At 33.6% G+C, this 15,567-nt stretch overlaps 1 protein-coding gene across 9 annotated transcripts in view; it reads left to right on the top strand.

Moving 5' to 3' along the window:
- The window catches only part of LOC123535133 (CAP-Gly domain-containing linker protein 1-like), a 105,230-nt gene continuing 89,663 nt past the window's right edge, over positions 1–15,567 (top strand). For 8 of the 9 annotated variants that reach the window (XM_053519844.1, XM_053519840.1, XM_053519842.1 and 5 more), the window contains exons 1-2: positions 1–21; positions 13,774–13,882. The gene's annotated coding sequence lies outside the window, so the exon portion shown is untranslated. Of the gene's footprint in view, positions 22–7,450; positions 7,470–13,773; positions 13,883–15,567 lie in introns of those variants that run through there. The other variant, XM_053519838.1, reaches the window with a different exon arrangement.

The following is a 15,567-nucleotide window of genomic DNA, read 5'->3' as shown; positions in this document are numbered from 1 at the left end:
CGATATATACCTTCCTAATATGTAAGTTTTGCGTTGTGCTAAGAAAAATGTTCACTTTCAACATGTAGCTGTTGTTGTAGAAATTTTCCGTTTACAACTGACCAGAACAAGTGTTACCGATTTAGTAATTGCATTGTTAAAAAGTGGGTGGGGAGGGCTGTTTTCCATAAAAAAACTGGTGTTGCATGAAAATCATGTTGACTCATTTCACATTTAGTGACATGGTATTAAGTTACTTTGGTAGATAGGGGTAAGGTAGTGGCAACACGTTTGGTGGTCTGATGGTTAGGTCTTATTACTTCTGTGCATAACCCTCAATTGACTAATGTGGCTCCTAGTCCAAATAATATAATATTAATAGGATTTTGACTGTCTCTGTCGCATCCAAACATTTTCTGCATATTTCTGTTAGGAAATCCCCAATGAAGTTCCTTGGGAATGTTTTCTGGTACAAGTACAAAGTATTTATAATGATTATCAGGCTGGTAACATTGCCCGATCGGGCTTATGACACAAAAAGTAATATTTCTTGAAAAATAATGAAGATATTTCTTCCATACTTGGTCCATTTGTTAAGCATAACAAATGATACAAATTAGAATAAAAATAACTTGGTTGCCTTCAGTTTTGGTAGAATTATTTCCCCTTTTCAGATTCTTATGATGCATAATCATTGAAGTCCAAAAAAACAATGTTCTAATGCTAAGTTTAAAACAAAAAAGGGTTAAATGGCTTTCTAATGCTCTAAATTATTGCGCTAGTACATGAATGTAAGCATTTTACTCTGCTTTCACTTACAACATTATAGAGAAATGTTAGTCCTAAAAAAATTGCTCATACATCTGCACTAGAAAAAAAGTATTAACCCTAAATATATAGAATAAAGATATTGGCGCACAAGTTTGGAGCACTAGAAAGCCATTGAACCCTTGTCTGTTTTAAACATTGCATTAAAACATAATATTTTTGGACTTCAAAAATTATGCATCATAAAAATCTGAAAAAGGGAAGTAATTCTAACTAAACTGAAGGCAACAAAGTTATTTCTATCTTGATAAGCATTATATGTAATGCTTAATAAATGGACCAAGTTTGAAAGAAATATCTTCATTATTTGTCAAGAAATATTACTTTTTGTGTCATAAGCCCGATCGGGCAATGTTACCAGCCTGATTATCTAGTAATGATTACAGTTCTGATAATGATATATGTTGACATTAAAGCATAAACTTGCCTCGCTGACATTTTATGAATGTATATTTTGTGTTTTGTTTATGGAATTTGGTGTCAGCAGTCATCGGCAGTCTGCCGTTTATTGAAACCAGTGTCGGTGTAGATATCTCCTCGCACCAATTGCATCATATTTTCAAAGATTTAAGTCTCTTATTTAAAATAATGAGACAAATTCTACCCATTTGAAGTTTTGCAGTGGCTAGAGAACTGGAATCGGTTCCCTAGACAGCGAACTTATTCGTCTGGAACTGGTTCTCTAGCCAAAGTACCATGCATATAGGCTAGGGAACTGGAATTTTATTTCTATGCATAAAACTGCCAGAATTCACTTTCTTTTAAATAGTAAGTATCATGCATATCATTATCTTAATTAGTTTTACCATGCCCTTGCATTTATCTGCATTTATTTTGTCCCCAGAAAGTGTACTCGCCGCATACCGTGTCCGTCATATTGGAATGATATAAACTAGTACGAATGAATGCGTGAAATTACTTTGCCGTTTTTAAATGTTATTTGCTTTAAACATGTACTATGTTTAAATTATTTAAATGTAATATTGTCATTAAATTTTCCAGCGGATTATTTTATCACTTTAATAGGAGAGATCGTGTTTCTATACAAATCCGGTGTATTTTCTATTTTCAGAACTGATAAGACAGTGATCGGTTGGGCAGAAGCCGATCATCCATGTTTTTTGTAAACAGTGATGCTTTTCTAACGGTCTAAACTTTCTTAAAACACAAATTACATAAATAATTTTTTGATCAATGGAAAGGTTGTAAAACAAGCAATTTATTGATTACTTTTAATTGTTATTTCGAAATAAAATGGATTAATTATGAACGCTTAACTTACACTGTTTTACTAAAGGCTGTGAAAATCACTACGCCGCTTTTAAAATTATATGTCATTTAAAATGGTTATTCATTGAAAAAAGATATTTGGATACAAAAATATGAAGATTGTTAGTATTTCAAATCTTTTTGAATTTTTAAAATCCATAAATGAGCAAAAAAGTTATTAAAAATTAAAAATTCTGATTCATTACGCAAATGGTGTTAAAAACATTTGTTTTGCCAACCACCAGATAAACAGGTGTTAACGCGTGACGTCGCGGCGATCTCTCCTATACTGGTTTGTAACACCGCAGCATTTCAGGTGCATTGATCAGCTTTTTTTTAATTGGATTAAAGTGTGCAAGTGATAAGCAAATAAAGAAAAACACACACATGTGATCAATACTAATTAACAGAAAATACTTAATTCGTTTTAATTGTTTCTTTATTATATTGTACCTTATAAGTTTAAATTTCAAATTTATTTTGGCTTGCTCCGATTTTCGCATTAATTCATTCCAATATGGCGGACAGTATGCGGCGAGTGCACTTTTGGAAACACAGTAAACGCAGGTATTTTAAAATGCAAGTACATTGCTTGCTGATATGGTAAAATTAATTAAGATAATAACATGCATGATACTTACCAGAAGAAACAAAGTGAATTATGGCAGTTTTATGCATAGAAATAAAATACGGTTCCCTAGCCTATGCACGGTAGTTTGGCTAGAGAACCGGTTCCAGACGAAAAAGTTCGCTGTCTAGGGAACCGATTCCGGTTCTCTAGCCACTGCCTTGAAATTTCTACATGAATATTAATGTTTATTTTATTGAAGCAAGTAAGTCTGACCTGTATATTATGACTTTTTTGGATTTTTTAATGTCTTCGTTTTCCTAACAGTAAAATGCAGATAGGGGTAAGGCTTAGAGGGATGACAACTATAAAATAGCAGATCGTAAAATAAGTCATCCCTATAAGCCAAATGAGTAAGGCTGATGTGGCTCCTAGATGCAGCAAGGCAGAACCATATGAACATACTTGATGCTAGGTTGCATCTGACAAGTGAAGTTTGGTGACAATCCACCATGAAGCTTTGGTTCAGAAGAAGAATTTGTTTGAAGTTACCTTCCATGCAATTGGAAGCATTTATATCTTTATTTACAGTTTCTGACTATGCAAATCTAAATTCCATTTTGTTAAGGACTTTGTAATTGCTGATTTTTATTTTTTATGCGCTTCTTATAAATAAGATTTTTGGTCCTACAGTCCACAGTAATGACACAATTTAGTTCATACTCACACTTAACAAACTTTGTGGCAAGACCTACAAACTGACCAATATATAAATGACCTTGACAGCATGACTTGCACCTGCAAACTTAAAAGTTTGATTTAAGCAACATTTTTGGTCTTACATCTGTCATAAATAACCCAGTTTAGTTCATAGTTATTACTCCCGCTCAACAAACCTTATGACAAGGCCTACAAAGTGACCTATAAATAGATGACCTTGACCTTTATCCAGTTGTTAAACCAGATTGCCTACAGCCAACATTAAAAGCTGATTTAGTTCATACTCACACTTGGCAGTCCTGGCAAGACCTACAAACTGATCTATATATAAATGACCTTGACCCTCGTATGACACATAATGAATTTCACCTTAAACTTAAAACCTTAAAAAACACATCTTCATGCCCCTGTCCGTATGACCAAAGAATCTTTTTCCCATACAAAATAAATACGCAAACAGTCAACAAAAGCGCCCACAAGTAGTAGTTCTAAGAATTCAAAATTACAAGATACAGTAACTTAAAACGATAATGAGAACAAGAAAACATATCAAAAATCTAAATTTATTCTATAAAGGCACATACAATATGTATATGTATCTTAATTTGAGATACCGATGACTTTGTAATCGCCGTGTTGAGAACTGTACATTATACTGTACCTGAAATATTTTGCATACAGTAATTATTTGACATTACTTACAAATGAAGTAACAAAAAGCTGTATCTAACATACCGGGAAGTTGAAAAAATAATTATAACAGAATTTTACTTATAGATCAAACACGATCTTGTCAAAGATATTTTCACATACTATAGTAAGTAAACATTGTACATACATTTCTAAAACTCCTTAAGGGCTCAAATTTTTATTAAAGTTAACATAGTTAGAATAGATCTAGTCCAAGTAATTTAAAAAAATTTAGCTACGTAAGTGGAAGTAGAACAATAACTATAGATTAGACAGAAACTACAACTACAATTAAATTTTCAATAACTTATCAAAAAACAAAAACAATCTCATGCAAATTGTAACATAAGATTTAAAATGTGTAAAAATGTTGCAACATTTAACTATAAATTAAACAAACTGATCATCAACAACATGCAGTATGAAAATAACTGAAATATAGTTACAGATCTCGTTCATGTTTGATATTTTCCTGAAAAATAAATTAAAAAAAAAAACAACAAACAAACGAGCAAAACAAAGGCATTGATTTAGCTAGACATTAATTCTGACATATTAAATGCACAAACTCATTGAGTGAACACTTAATGCCTAAGTATACATGTTAACTTAAAACTGCCCTATATACATGTACATAGTCTTCTCTCGATGCGTACGTACATCCGAATTGATATTTGCGTAAGTTATCTATATCTTATTTATAAAAGGCAATTTTATCAGTGGTGCTATTATTATTATTCCCTCGAAAATCTATTGAGCTACTGAATAACAACGATAACTACTTAAAAAAAAATACAAGAAAATGCACGTATGTTTGTTTATGGTTTGCGAAACGGACACGGTGAATCGCCGCGAATGAACACCCAGAACCATCGTGTCCGTGTCCACCGTGTTCCGGACACGCTGATCTCCGCAATTTGCGGTGGAAACACCCAGCTGGGTGGTCAATTTACAATGAACACGCTGCTCTAGTGTTGCGGTGATGGGTGTCCATTGGAACTTTTCATCTTGGACGTACTGTAGTTTCTGTCTCGGTTTCTTACCGGCCGACGTTGACGTTGTTTACATCTGCACATGCACCAAGGTTGACTGTGCTATTTTTATAACTGCATAAGTGTCATGGATGGCAGTTGATTGATTTGTGGTATTTTCCATAGAAATCTTTGAAAGTATGCCAATTTTAAACAATTTCACTGCTTCAGTACTGAAAACAAACAAAATTATTTGAAACAATAATTTTCTGTTACGAAATTTGTTTGTTCTGTGGAAAGTAGCTTTAAAGAAACCTCTGTAGGTCCACCTTACTAACATTTCACTCAGAACATGGTTAAGAATTAAAGTTGAGATTTAAGAAAAAGTATTCATGAAATTTTCAGTTTCAGTACTTGATATTTGGAATCAATCTTATTTGCCAGCAAATGACAGAAGAATCTCAGGCCTATGACTCATCTTCATCTTTACATTGTACATAATTTGGAGTACAAGTAAAATGCTGTTAGACATTGTGTCTCCAATGAGAGTGGAATGTCACAGGAGTTGGCAGTATCTGTTTTTTTCTGGTGCCCTGCTCAAATCAATAGATTGCAGTCTGATTAAAGCCTCACAGAATGATGCAGACTTCAGTAGTCTAAAGATTTTAATTCTTCATTGCAGGTATTATTTTGTGTTTGTTTATGAGTAGTACTAGTTGTGAGGGAATGGGGAGGAGGGAAATATTGCATTTATAGAATAGGGTCAGATCCTCAAATTAAATTGAGGGAATGGGGAGGAGGGAAATATTGCATTTATAGAATAGGGTCAGATCCTCAAATTAAATTTAAAAAATAAAAAATTGTTACAAGTTTACATTGGTTGCAGAAGAAAATAGTTAAAAAATAATCATGTGCAAAGAGATTTGGCTAGAATGTCTGAAAAACATTGAGTGGGCCTTTGTGAGTGGAATTTCTAAAGTTTGGGGTGAAACATTTTTTTGGCAATTGGGGGCAAAACTTTGGCAGCAAAAACTACATTTTTGTTTTGCTTTCAGTAGCAGATGATGTGTTTTTTCTGTAGCAGATATAAAAAATTTAAATATCTGTTTTCAGTAGATTATAGAATATACATAAACATAGATGTACACATGATCGATCAAACTGATAATTGATATATGTTACTAGTGTTCCATTGGTTAAAAGTTTTAACCAATTACAAGCCCTGATGCTTCCCTCAACTTTCAATATTTTTAGTGCTGATAGTTTCCCATTTTTGTTAGAGTATGGTTATTGCATATACCACCATACTGGTACTGATGGGGAGCATATTTGCAAAAAATGAATTGAAACTGGACCAGTGGGTACTGGTACGCATTGAAAAAATGCCATCCGTATTTGACTTGATTTAAATGTGTGTTATATTTTGTTGATAAATTAAGCACATCCCTTTTCTGAAGAAATATCACATGGTAAGACCTTTTGGAAAAAAATTATGGGATAGAATACCAGTTAACCTAAAATCTTGATTAACTTTGATGGATTTGGCTAAAAGTATCATCAAGGGGTAGAGTTAATGTATTTTGTTGACTGTTTCTCGCTATGGTTTAAAACAGTGTCTTAAAATACATAGTGAAAAATGATGAAGCAAATTTAGCACTTACTGTGGTACTATAAATATTTCATGAAATTTCATATACATGTCATACAAAAAGTAAGAAGATGAGCAATGTAAGCCTTCTGGGTCTCAAAACAAGAGACAGCCTCCCTCCATAACAGTATGCAAAGTAATAATATTGACTGACAGCTATAATGATGAAACAATTTGGCAAGGATTCAAGCTCAGACAGATGTACAGAGATATACCCTATTACTTACCTACAAGTCATCTTAGTTCAGACAAAAATATTTAGATATCTGGTTTATGTTTTGTCTAGGCATTGGATGAAATATTTTGTAAAATCAATTATCTTTGCAACATGCATGTTGTGGTACTTAAACCAGAAATTCACCATATTTTGCATAAAGTTTTACCTGAAAGGTGAAAAAGCACAAACGTTTATAATTGCATTAAATGGTCACTTAAGGGTACTGAGAAACAATAAGTTTTAGTTTGCTTGGCCCTTGAGATTTTGTCAGGAGAAAAATATATTGTATGTTCTTTCTTTTCTGAACTAGATTCTGTGTAATGTAATGAAATACTGGAATTAAGTTCAATATATAATTCATCAGATTGGCACATCTGTCTTTTTGGTGGGCATTCTACTGATCATTCAAGATTGATTTTTGGATGTATGTCCAGATAATTAGCTTACAGGAACTTGCTGGATATTCTGTGATGGTTTGTGTGGAGTGTGGCTTATATACTTTGCCATAAACCTGTGATTGATTAATTGTTTGGATACAGGATTTGCCTCCCTTGTCTTTAATCATTGAGTAATCCATTGGTGAGTCATATAAAATGGATATTTTTCTAGTAAGAATGAATGGTCAGTATTATGTATGCATGGTGTACTTTTGCCTGAAACACCTACACCTGGCTCTTGGCTAAACTATAAGGCTGATATTTTTTAGTCAGTGGTCCTCCTAAACCCTGCTTTAGTTTTACTATAATCACTTAGCTGTATTTTCTGTTACAATCTGTTTAAACAATTCTTGTGAAATAAATTGGATTACTCTTTTGAAACATTTCGGATTACTTTTAACACAGTTTGGATAAAATGCTTCCACAGCATGTGTTTAGGTATGTTCTTCTATGTCCTGTAAAACAGTTGTTTGGATAAAATGCTTCTGCATCCTGTAAAACAGTTTGGGTAAAATGCTTCTGCATCCTATAAAGCAATTTGGATAAAATGCTTTTGCATCCTGTGAAACAGTTTGGACAAAATGCCTCTGCATCCTGTGAAACAGTTTGGATAAAATGCTTCTACCTCCTATGAAACAGTTGTTTGGATAAAATGCTTCTGCATCCTGTGAAACAGTTTGGATAAAATGCTTCTGCATCCTGTGAAACAGTTTGGATAAAATGCTTCTGCATCGGATCCTGTAGAACATTTGTTTGGATAAAATGCTTCTGCATCCTGTGAAACAGTTTGGATAAAATTCTTCTACATCCTATAAAACAGTTTGGATAAAATGCTTCTGCATCCTGTGAAACAGTTTGGACAAAATGCCTCTACATCCTGTGAAACAGTTTGGATAAAATGCTTCTGCATCCTGTAAAACAGTTGTTTGGATAAAATGTTTCTGCATCCTGTGAAACAGTTTGGATAAAATGCTTCTGCATCCTATAAAACAGTTTGGATAAAATTATTCTACATCCCTGAAACAGTTTGGATAAAATGCTTCTACATCCTATAAAACAGTTTGGATAAAATTCTTCTACATCCTGTGAAACAGTTTGGATAAAATGCTTCTACATCCTGTGAAACAGTTTGGATAAAATTCTTCTACTTCCTGTGAAACAGTTTGGATAAAATTCTTCTACATCCTGTTAAAACAGTTTGGATAAAGTTCTTCTGCATCCTGTGAAACAGTTTGGATAAAATTCTTCTACATCCTATAAAACAGTTTGGATAAAATGCTTCTACACCCTGTAAAACCATTTTGATAAAATACCTCTGCATATTGTGAAACAGTTTGGATAAAGTTCTTCTACATCATGTGAAACAGTTTGGATAAAATCATGTGAAACAGTTTGGATAAAATGCTTCTACATACTATGAAACAGTTTGGATAAAATTCTTCTACATCCTGAGAAACAGTTCTAATAAAATTCTTCTACATTCTGTTAAACAGTTTGGATAAAATGCTTCTGCATCCTGTAAAACAGTTTGGATAAAATTCTTCTGCATCCTGTAAAACAATTTTGATAAAATGCCTCTGCATCCTGTGAAACAGTTTGGATAAAATTCCTCTACATCCTGTGAAACAGTTTGGATGAAATTCTTCTGCATCCTGTGAAACAGTTTGGATGAAATTCTTCTGCATCCTGTGACAGTTTGGATAAAATGCTTCTACATCCTGTGAAACAGTTTGGATAAAATTCCTCTACATCCTGTGAAACAGTTTGGATGAAATTCTTCTGCATCCTGTGAAACAGTTTGGATAAAATGCTTCTACATCCTGTGAAACAGTTTGGATGAAATTCTTCTGCATCCTGTAAAACAGTTTGGATAAAATGCTTCTACATCCTATAAAACAGTTTGGATAAAGTTCTTCTATATCCTGTGAAACAGTTTGGATAAAATTCTTCTGCATCCTGTAAAACAGTTTGGATAAAATTCTTCTACATCCTGTGAAACAGTTGATACAGTTTCTATTTTTTTCAATTGAATTCTTTTAAACAGCAGCTGAGTTTAGGCTGTTGCTCCTTCAGTCTGAAACAGTTGTGATATTATTGCACCTACAATCTGTGAAAGTGTGGACTATAGCTCCTGGACTGTATGAAACAGTGTCTGCAATACTTAAAACTCTGGCACTGTTTCATATAGTGCAGTCTGTGAAACAGTGACTTGACTTTAGGTAAAACTGTTTGGGATATTGACAGTTCATGGCTCCTACACTGTTTGATACATGTACTGAGCTTGGGTTATTCCTTCTTCAGTCTGTGAAACAGTTAATAGGATTATTGCACATTCATTCTTTGATACTGTAACAGAGTTTAGCTTATTGCTGCTGTGTAGTCAACAGTTTGGTTTACTTTTGCAGTCCATGAAAAAAAGTTTGGATTTTTGATCCTGAAGCTGTTCAACAGTTTGGATTAATACTTGCACAATTTACGGCAAAATTAATTCAAATTTAGTGATACTTTATTGCAATATTTTGAACATCTGTGAACTGTTTCAGCTGGAGTGTAACATTTGGGTTGTAACTGAGATTTAAGGCCTCATTTTTAGCACTACTGGAATACACTTAAATGGGTTTATTACACAGGTTTTTACAAGTCCTATTGAATCTGTAGCTTTAATGGTTCATTTAATTGATAGTAAATTTGGTACTTAAGTGAGAAATGAAACTTTGTGTAATACTATATGTAATATAATTGATAAAGTGTTTGAATGAAAAATCTTTTCCTTATGGTGTATTACCTTCCAGATAGTTTTAAAGATTAGATCAGGTTGGTGCAGAGTTATTAAAATGTCCTAGATTGGAATGTTGTAAAATTGAAGGACTTAAGATTCTTTTAGTACTGTGTGACAAGAGTATATTAGGAGATACTTTTATATAAGGTTAGTCTGTAATATAGGATCTGTCTAATTCAGTTGTCGGCATTTACTGAGGCAAAACCTTGTAATGACAAGTTAATGCAATTTTTGACATTTTAATCAAGATAATACATTTATGATTATGTTATGAATGATCCTTTGCAGAAATTCTACACTTTATCTTTCATAGATAACTCTTTTTAAAGAAAGGAGAAAAAAAATATGAATTTTAAATGTTGATTGTTTTCTGCATTGTGATTTATAACTAGAGTCATTTCATATTATATTTATAGTTGACTATTTGGTAGCACAGGACTCTCAGTCTGGGCTCCTTGGGTTGCTTGTTTGATCCCAAGGGCGGGGTAGATGCTGTCTGTGACATTTTGACAAAGACGTTATGTTTACAGTCATTCATTCTGCGCGTCTTATTCATGTGTGGAAGTTGAAACACATTGTTTAAGAGTTAAAAAATGACAAAACATGAATTGCATATTAATTAAACCATATTATTTGTAGTAACTGCTGCACAGTTGAAAATAGTTAGGGTTGGTATACATCCTCTACATTCCAAAATTGTAAAGTTAACTTGAGCAGGGGAGATAAAACACTACCAATTTCACACCATCATCCAAGTGTAATAGGGAGAGGTTGTCCAATGTCTTGTCTATGCTCATTAATTATACACCTAACTATTGTACAATTTGACAGCTGTTTAGGAAGTCAATGACTCCTGTAAATGATAGTCTTACAAACATATCCAAAATAATTACATTGTTCAGGACAAAACATATTTGATAGTGGTTAGTGTTACTTAATGGAATTTATCTCACATTTCTGATTTACATAATGGAAAAATGTTGCTGGAGTTAGAAAATACAGAGGTGAAATCATGTTAATTTCCGGGGCATTTTGACCAAACAGTTATTTTGTGGAGGTCTAGTATATTATAAATGACTTTGTGTTTTTCAACTTTTAAAGATAAATGAATGGTAATTCTGTTTATTTGTAGGGTTTAATCAACCACAAAGTCCATGTAAATGAGTCACCTGCAAAAATTAATGATTTCGCTGTACCAAACAGTTTGTCAATTGTGATAATCTGCATTTTACTCTTGCACAGTAGCACACTTAGGGATGTTGGTCACACAAAAAATGGTTTTGGGACGAGCCTTGGTAACAGATTTCTATGGACTTCAGGATAATTTCTGTGTTATTTACCATTGTTGCTAACTCGTCTGAAACTATTTTTACATGTGATTGCCATCCCTTATAAGCATGAATAGAGAAATTTACTAGCATGCAGTATTATGTACAAAGAATTGAATACCTTTTCTTCAGCAATTAAAAAAAAAAAGAGTCACATTAAAAAAGAAAGTTCACAAGAGGGCATTCTAGAATGGCAATTAATCTTAAGCAATTTATTTTGCAGTCCACACATTTCTCCATTGCAGTATTTAAATAGATATTACCGTATTTTCCCGAATTAAGGCACCCCTTCTAATTAACGCCCCCCACCCATTTTGGAGGGAAAAAAGTCAACAAGAACGGGAAAAAAATCACCTACCTCATTTTTATAAGTCCATGTAATAAGTAATTTACAGTACTAAAGTCCAATGTATTAAATCTTAAAAACACTTTTAAACAGTACATGAACCGTAAGTCCAAAACATTTGTACTAAGAACGGTATGCCTCCAATCATCAAACAGAAAATTAAACGGTAAATACATTTTACCACTCGCGCACGCGTTTCCTGCCGACTTTAAACAAACTTGTGGCAATGTGTTTACCCTTTTCTTCGGCAGTTTTAAGAACTTTTAATTTAAAAGCAGGCACAGCAGCGTGTCAAACAATTGACATTGTGTATTGTGCTATTAGCTACCCGCATGTACTAAGGAAAATGGTATCGGAGTACACAGCTGTTTGGGTCATGACGTAATGTGTAATGTCGCGAGCGTGTCAAAAAGCCAGACATGGAATACACGAGGTACTGTATTTAAATTCATAACAGACACACTGCATTAAATTGGATGCCAAATAATTACGTTTTGGGGGGATTAAACAACACAGAAACACTTTACAGCTAGTTTGAACGATGTTTTTAAGTTTTGTAAAAATTTTCATTTTTTATTTTTTTACCTCCAATGAACGCCCCCTCTTTGGAAAATGTAACGCCCCCGGGGGCGTTAATACGGGAAAATACGGTATAATACAAGGTTGTAAAATTTACATTCATATTCTACATTTAATATACATGAACAGTAATGAAGCATGTTTAAGAATGTAACGTTAATTAATACTGTTATGTAATCTATGGAGTAGTTTCATGTAGGAATGTATGACTAATTTGAGATTATCTGGATATTTTAAGCCATGACATGTTGTACAGTACAGGCAAATATTGGATGTAAACATACAATCTGATTAAGATACGGTAGTATGAACTTAATGACTATTAATTTATGATGTGCTTTCACTTTTAATAAAAAAACATGCACACTACTATGACTTTAGGAAACATTATAATGGAAGTGATTTCTCATTACATCTTGTGACTCATTTTGCAAATATTGATTAAGAGAATCTGATTTCTGTTGGAAAGTACAGCATTCAGTTTTTCTCAATTTTTAATTAGTGTTACTTTTCAGTATTTTGGCCATTGGTTTCAGTGAGAGAGTGAGTTGGATTTTACAACAAATCGACACAAAATGGTCATATACTGCCATGATGAACTTAAATTGGAAAAATCAATTTTGAAACATTGCTAAAAATCATTATAAGTTTCAAGTATTTAAAGTTAAAATTAACCATTAGCCTTGAATGATTTTATGTGCAACTAATTGGAGGGAGATTAAAAGCTATTGACTATATATTTTTGTTGTTTTGAAACAGCTGTTGCCACTGATTGTGAGTAGTAAACTGATAGAAATTAATTAATTGTTATGCAGTAAATACAAGGACGTAGCCAGGAGTTGAAAATAAAACATTTAACTGATATTCTGTAATCATGTTTCCTACAAAATGTTGTTCCAATTTTTAGTCTTTCTCAGAAAATGACAGAGGTGCATAATTAATTATGTTCAGCATAGGTACATATATTTTCAGCATAGGTATATACTGTGAAATCATCAAATTTCGTGGACATGAAATTTCGTGGTTTTGGTCAAAACTGCAATTTCATGGGGATATGAATTTGTGGATTACAACTTTTGAACATAAAGTGAATGGGAATTTTATTTGTTCGTTGGGATTGAATTTCATAGATTGGCTCAACCGCGAAATCCACGAAAATTAGTCCTATGATATTAATGATATCACAGTAACTGATATACTACATCTGATGCACACTTTTATTGGTAAAGTATGCAAAGCCGTTTTGGAAGTATGTTTGGCATTAATGGCTATGTTAACTCTAATTAAGTCAATTTAGAGCCGGGTTTTCTTTGCACATGTTTTCAGGATTTTTTTTTCAGGAACATCTGTGGAAGATGTTACTAATAAAACGTTCTAGACAGCTATTTAAATTGTTGTTACTTTTTCCTTCCAGGAAATAAAAATGTTACCCAGATGACAGTTTGTTGATCTGTTACTATGGTGACGAGATGTGATACAAGCCTTCTGTGATATTTGTTTACTGTGAAAGATACACTTGAGAGGTATGTGTATTAACTAGTGAGTCATAATGCAGGAGAAGATGTTACAATGTTTGACAAGTATTATCTCATGATGGATGAAAGGTTGAAAGATAGGCAAACATTTTACTGCTTTTAAAGGTAGATTAACAATCCCTGATACACCTGCATTCATTTTTATGCCCTTGTTCGAAGAAGGGGTATAACCGTATATTGTTTTGCAAACGTCGGACTGTCTGTCGGTATGTCGGTCAGTCCATAGACTAATCAGTTTCCGGATGATAACACAAAAACGCTTGGGCCTAGGGTCATGAAAGTTGATAGGGAGGTTGGTCATAACCAGTATGATCCCTGTTGGTTTGAGGTCAGTAGGTCAAAGGTCAAGGTCACAGTGACCCGGAACAGTTGAACAAGTTCCGGAAGATAACTTTAGAACTCTTGGGCCTAGGATCACGAAACTTCATAGAGGTTGATCATGACCAACAGATGACCCCTATTGATTTTGAGGTTAGTATGTCAAAGGTCAAGGTCACATTGACCCATAACAGTAGAACTTTCTTTTGCAAAATAAGTAGAGAATGCTTTGGTCTAAGATCACTTGATATGGAGGTTACTTATGACTGGTAAATGACCCATATTTATTGATTTGAGGTCAGTACGTCAAATGTCCAGTGCAAAGTGACCACAAAATTTCTGTTCCTTGTGCAGTTACTGAATGCATCAAGGGGAGCATTTCAGGTTCTATGACCTCTTGTCAAGTGTCATGGACAGGAGGCATGAAAAGAGAATAGAACTTGTTTCAGGCCTGAAGGATGTCATTAAGACAGGGCCTCCGTGACCAACGTTGCTCACTTCAAATTACTTGTTCTCAACTTCTGTTAGAGTCTTGCTTGTGTCCTCATGTGAGAAAGCAATCAGCTGGCTTATGAAGGTCAGTTCTTTTACCCAAGTGCCTGTCTGTACCTGAAATAAAGTCTGAAGGGGCATATGGGTTCTCTTTTAACCATCAAAAAGTTGGAACATCGCTATTTGACTAAAATTGTGTCAGTGTAAACAAACATTTAACAGCATGTCTGTGATGAAACTTTTTATCAGGACTTGTCATGTTGAAAGATTCATTAACGTCTGCAATATCTGCAGCGGCCATACATCTAAAAGCAACAGAAAAGTGTTTAATGCTGTTTTGCACATATAGGTGCTGTGACGGGGCCCCCTTAGACTTTTCAACATTGTGTCAAAATCTCATCAAATCCTGTACTTACTTCAAGTGGAAATATCTCATTATGTATCAAATGCATATTAATGTAAAGCTAGTGAATAGAAACAGCCAACTTCTTTAATACTTGATTTTTCCAGAGGCCACATTTTCTACCTGATCTTCATGAACTTTTGTCAGAATGAATATCTGTCAGATCTATTTGAAATGGAGTCATCTGCTATCAAAACTAGGTCGCAAGGTCAAATCATAGAAGAATGTTGTTAATACTCTAGATGCCACATTTTCTAGTTAGTCTGTATGAAATATAGGTATGTTTTGAAAATAGGTCATGTTAGATCTCTAACATTTGGTCACTTGGGCAAATCCTGGAAAAACCTATGTAACACTCCATAGGCCATATTTTATGCCTGATCTTCATGAAACTTGGTCTAGGTTATTTCATAGAAAAATTTTGTGACATGCCTGTGGCCATATTTATGTCTCCCCCAGG

The sequence above is a fragment of the Mercenaria mercenaria genome, chromosome 12 (genome assembly GCF_021730395.1).
Source record: "Mercenaria mercenaria strain notata chromosome 12, MADL_Memer_1, whole genome shotgun sequence".
Lineage (NCBI taxonomy): Eukaryota > Metazoa > Mollusca > Bivalvia > Venerida > Veneridae > Mercenaria > Mercenaria mercenaria.
This window is presented reverse-complemented; position numbering and strand designations above follow the sequence as displayed.